The sequence below is a fragment of the Apium graveolens genome, chromosome 3, assembly GCF_009905375.1.
Source record: "Apium graveolens cultivar Ventura chromosome 3, ASM990537v1, whole genome shotgun sequence".
Taxonomy (NCBI): Eukaryota; Viridiplantae; Streptophyta; class Magnoliopsida; order Apiales; family Apiaceae; genus Apium; species Apium graveolens.
The window spans coordinates 72961155-72967272 of NC_133649.1; positions in this window are offsets into that span (position 1 = coordinate 72961155).

Genomic DNA, 6118 nt, shown 5'->3' on the forward strand with positions numbered 1-6118 from the left:
AAAAGCAAAATTTATTTTCATTGCTTTTATTTTATCATTCTCAAATCATCTGCTGTAACTTCTTTCTTTCTCAAGAGCACTTACTCTCTCTATCTGCAAGTTTTTACTCTCTAACAATGGCACCAGTCGTCAAGATCATGTCTCAAACTGGATTTATTTATGAGAAGAACAACTTCACGACTTTAATGAACAAGGGGATTCAGCAGTCTGGCGATTACCACAAAATGATGAATTTTGTGAAGAACTGCAAACTCAACTATGCCATGCTGGAATCACCCACCATTTACTGTGAGGTTGTTGAAGAAATGTGGAGGACTGCAACATACAACTCAACTGATAAGACCATCACTTTCACTATTAAAGTTAAGAAATTCTGTGTTAATAGTGATATTGTTAAAGCATGTTTCAAAATTCCTGATAATACTGTAACTTCACCACACACAGACACTGATATTGTTAATATGCTTAATTCCATGGGCTATGCACTCTCTACTTCTAAATTAAGTGAGATTAGGAGGTTGGGTCTTATGAAGGAATGGAGTTATCTGTGTGATGTAGTTACTAAGGTATTTTCTGGTAAAATTAGCAATTTTGATTCAGTTAATATCTCTATGCTCAACATGCTTTACATGCTAGTAACTGATAAATTTTTCAACTTTAGTGATCTTGTCATATTTGAGTTGGGGTTTAAGTTAGGGGAGCTAAGTAAGAGGGGTAAAAATATTTACTATTCTAGATTCTTAATGATGCTTGCTAACCACCTTTCTGAGGATATTGTGCTTGAGAACCCAACCAACAAATTAGATTGTTGGGTTCAAGAAAGGAGAATTATTACAGATTTGAACAGAGCAAACCATTTCAAAGAGGTGCCACTCTTCTATTTTCCAGTTATGGAGGCACCTCAGGTAAGTGAGGTAATTTCAACTGTCTCTACTCTTCCAACCTCACAAACTTCTTTGCATTCTAGTGTAGCTATGGCAACTGTGTCATTGACCCAACAGTTGCCTACCCAAGCTACCAAATCCAAAATGTCAAAAACAAAGACAAAAAAATCCCCCTCTAGTGTCTCTCAAAATATGCCAGTTGCAAAATCCACCAAACCAAAAGAGGGGAGTGTGAAGGTTGGTAAGAAAGGTGAGGGATAGGGTGAACATCAAAGAAACCCTAAGGATAAGGTTGGATAGGCGAGTGTTTCCCAGCCTAGCCACACTGCAGTTTCCCAACAAACTGCAGTCCTTAATAAGGATATAAGCTCATTACTAGTTGCATCCTCCCAAAAGGATGTGACTATTGAACATAGCTCTTAGCCAAGAGCACAGGCCAAAAGGGTAAGGGACACAAGCTCATGAAAGGAATATGTCCTAAGTCCAATCATGTATTAGGATTTAGGAATAACTTTTATGTAATCTGTTTTCAATTTCATTGATATTAATAAAGACTTGTTTTGTTTTTATTACGGGCTTTATCTATTTAAGTGTTTAAATAAGATATACCATAGTTTAGAGTAAAGCTTTTTATGGATTATGATGAGATCATAATAGTGAGACCTAAAAAGATGATAACTCTAAACTTAAATAGTTCCTGGTCATAGGATTACTAACTGGTAATTAATAATCCGCAAAGATCGGTACATACTATGCTTGCTTCATTATGAAGGATGTCTGTTCTCATAGACATTTGTGTGGTGACACTATAGCTAGTATGTAGGTGCTTATTATGGAATAAGTTCACTGAACATGACTCGCCCAGCTGAACAACTGATGGAGTTCACTCACGTGTCAGCAGTTGTTCGCTTAGTGATAGTTGTACAAGTATCCTTAGACTTGAGGTCATCATAGTCATCTTGTGTACACTGCACTATGCTTTGGTTTAGTTCTTAGTCTCCAGGGACAATTATTAGGGCTCTTCTGGGTATAGGAATTTGTACACGAAGATAGTGTATGATCAATAAAGGATCTACCCCTTCCAGTGAAGGAAGCGAATGTTCAAGGCTGATCCACTTATGCTAGTTCAGGAATCTCTGGCCATAGTAAATGAAATTAGAAAGGAGTTTCTAATTTGCATAGAACTACGCATAATAGATGGTAAGCAAGTGATTGAATTAGATAGGCTTGACACGAGATCCATGCCTTGTATTTAATCGGGACATTGTAGGGTAGAAGGAGTTTATTGTACGGTAACTATTCACTGACAGGTTCTTGGTATTCTAAGCAGTGAATTCATATTATCCGGATAGTCGCGATATGTTGAGAAGCATCACTCACGATGTAGAATAAATGTGATTAATTAATTAATCATATTTAATAAATTAGAGAATTTATATAAATAATGATAAAATAGTTTTATTATTATTTATTTCTACTACCGGCTTAATATTGAACCTACAGGGTCACACCATAAAAGAGAATGATTTTTTGGTGGAGGAATTAATTAATAATGGTTAATAATTATTTATTTGTGAAATAAATAATTAATTGGCAAATTTAATAATTGATTAAATGAGATTTAATTGATTATAAATTAATTAAGAAAAGTTCTTAATATTATTAATTAAGGATTTAATTTTTGGAAATTAAATCAAGAGAGAGAATTATTTCTAAAGTGTTTAGAAAAAGGATTAATAATTAAAAGGTGTTTTAATTATTAATGAGAATAATAAATGGGATAATAATAATATTATTTATGGGAAAATTTCAGCTGAAAATTTTGCCTATAAATACACTATTATAGACCCTATTTTATTCTAACCCCAGAAACCCAAAAGTTTCAGAAAACCAAATTCTCTCCACCTCCTCCTCCTCCTAAAAGTCGTTTTCTTGGTGGATACCGGTGGAGTGCTTCACACTTGAGGAGCAACTGCTAAGGATCTCTGATCGTTGTCTCCGAATTATTTTTAAAGGTTAGATTCGATCCCTCGAATTTTTATTCACGATTTATATGCTTTTATTTGGATTTTATGTGTGTAAAAGTGTTTTTCCACGCCCCGCTGTGTTTAAAAATCCATCAGCTCACCCCAAACTTACACTAGAAAGAAGAAATCAAAGACCATTGGGGATGCACAGGGTTCACACATTATGCAAACTGGTGCTAAAGACACATTCACTGCATCTTCTCAAAGTCAGGTTGATGTGGTTCCAATAAATGTGGAGTCACAGCCAAAATCTTTAATAATAGAAGCACCTAAAACACCAAATTCTCCCATACATTCTTTGGGTGTTGACATGAAAAACACATCACTTCCAAATTCTCCATCTTTAACTCTCTTGGAGAAGCCAAAAATCCAAGCAAGTGAGCATCATCTTCTAGATGATTTGTTGGCTCATTTGCCATTTCTTTCTGAGACTGTTGAGACATCTGTGCCAAAATTTTCATCAATCTACACAGATTCCACAATAATCTCCACTCCAAACTTATTTATTTCTACTCTCTCGATGGATATTGTTCATCCGTCGAGTAGTGATTGTATCCCAACGGATGTGCCTAACAGTAGTCATCCGCCGGTTAACAAACTTACTACCCCGATGGATATTCCTTATCTGTCGAGTGTCTCTGCACAGCTTCAAATTTCATCCATTATTACAAGTGCAGAAGACTTAGTAGTAGTGCAATCACTCCTAGGACTGAGGGAAGGAAGTGAAATGAGTGAGAGTATGGGTTGCTCCTACGAAAAAGGAGAGAAAAAGAGTGAACCTTCAGGACTGGAAAAAGTGAGTATGAGGAGTCCCACCTTAGATGGTGAAGGTGAGGGTGTGAGGGTGGGGAGCCAAGGTGAGACCTTGATGCAACAAAAGTGAGATCATGAGAGAAATGCAGGTAAAGGAGTGATAAGGATGGAAACTATTGCAAATGAGTCAATGAATGTCAGTGATACAGAAAGGAAAAGGCTATTTCAGCAAGAATATCAAGCTGTTATAGATTCTATCTGTACATCTGCATAAAAGACAGCAGAGCAGACATGTCAGATCAGGTGCACGGAATTCCGTGCGGGAGAGAAAAGAAGAAAAAAAAAATATATATATATATATATAGGGGTGTAACGCATTCCGGGAATGCGTTACACACCTGTGGCGCATTCACGGAATGCGTTACACCCTTTAATGGCTTAAAAAGGGTGTAACGCATCACCGGAATGCGTTACAGCCCTTCTGTTGATTTTAAAATTGATTTTCTGGGAGTTTCGTAACTCCGTTTTGGGCGTGCAATATACCGTTGGATTCGTTTTTCTGAGACGGATCTAATGGAGTGATCAATTTTAGTTTATATAAAAGTTTTTAACTGTTTATATTTCCATGAAGTGTTTTAAAGCTGTTTTGACTGTTTTAAATTGCTTTTAAATGCTTCATGTGATACATAGAGATGTATAATGCTTAGACTAATGTGCTAGATGATACAACATGCCTACCTTGATGTTTATTCATGTTGATATATGTGATATATGCTTAGTTTATCATGCGATGATAGATTTAGGTGAACTTGAATGAACATAAGGCGTTTGTTAGACAACCTAGTATAGTGAAATTGTTTCATAACCTTAAGAATAATATTATGAATACAATCATGAGATTCTTGTGTTTGTGAAACACGTAATTGAATATGAATTTTCGATATGAGAGAAAGGATGATTCTGTCAACAACAGATTTCTATCTGTAAGAAAGGGTTATTAAGTGACGCCTCTTGACAATGCTCCACCCGATCTGGGAATCGTCTGATTATTGATTATTGATTTGAAATATTTAATTTAAAAGGAAGAATCTCTTTATAATATGATTATGATTGTAACGTAATATAATCCCTCTAAAATTAAATAATATCAAGTAGTAATTGGCCAATGATACAACGGGCTTGTGTCGGTCATAGCCTTCCAACATGATAGAAAAGTAGTTCTTATTTTTGAATCATTGTCGGTTCGTGCTACAGCCGAGGGCTTTGATTTCGAAATAAGAAATACTTGTCTATTACATAGAGATGTGTACATTGAATAAGAATCTAAAGGTCGGTACGTGCTACAGCCGTGGGCCTTTGGGGACTGATTCAACTGTACGGAATGTTGGGTTAGACTTGACTTAGAATATTGAGTTTGTCGTGCTACAGCCGAGACTCAATTATTCAAGAGGCTAAAGTTTGATTAGGGAATAACATGAGATGTAATTGACAAGAGTTGTCTGCCTATTGAACATTGCATGGCGGTTCGTGCTACAGCCGGGGTCGTGTAATGGAATGTAGGATCCCTATTCCCACTAGCATTATGAATGCTTAATTTTTCATGTAGGGGGTTGAATAAATTAGGAAAACTAGTGGGAGCCACTTATGAATAAAGACCCGATTCATATAGTGTTTTGAAATGAAATCGAATATTTGCTAAGTGTTGTTATGTGTTTATCATTTACAGATTTACTTTGTACGTTATGTCTTCTGCACTATCACTCAGGAGCATACTGGATGCTCACAAATTGACTGGTCCTAATTATGCTGACTGGCTTCGAAACTTGAGAATTGTTCTCAGGATTGAGAAGCTGGAATACGTGATTGACTCACCTAAGCCTACTGAACCTGCTAATGATGCACATAATGATGAACACGTTGTGTATCGTAAGTGGATAGATGATGCGAATGTTGCTCAATGCATCATGCTAGCTTCCATGAACATTGAGCTACAGAAGCAACATGAGCATATGGATGCTCACACTATCCTCATGCATCTACAAGAGTTGTATGATGTGGCAGGGAGGACAGCTCGATATGAGATATCGAAGGAGTTGTTCGGTTGTAGGATGTATGAGGGATCATCTGTGAATGACCATGTGCTTAAGATGATCAATTTGATTGAACGTCTTGGACAACTTGGTTTTGCCATGGATGGGGAGCTGAGCCAAGACCTGGTCTTGCAATCGCTTCCGAGTTCGTTCTCGCAGTTTGTTGTGAACTTTCACATGAATAAGTTGGATGTCAGCCTGCCTGAACTCCACAACATGTTGAAGACTGCGGAATCGAATTTTCCCCCTAAGAAGAGTTCTGTTCTTCTAATTGGTGAAGGTTCCAATCCTAAGAAAAGGAAGAGGAACTCTTCCAAGAAGAAGAAAGTGGGTGAGAAAACGCCGGTTCCACCAAAAGCTGAAG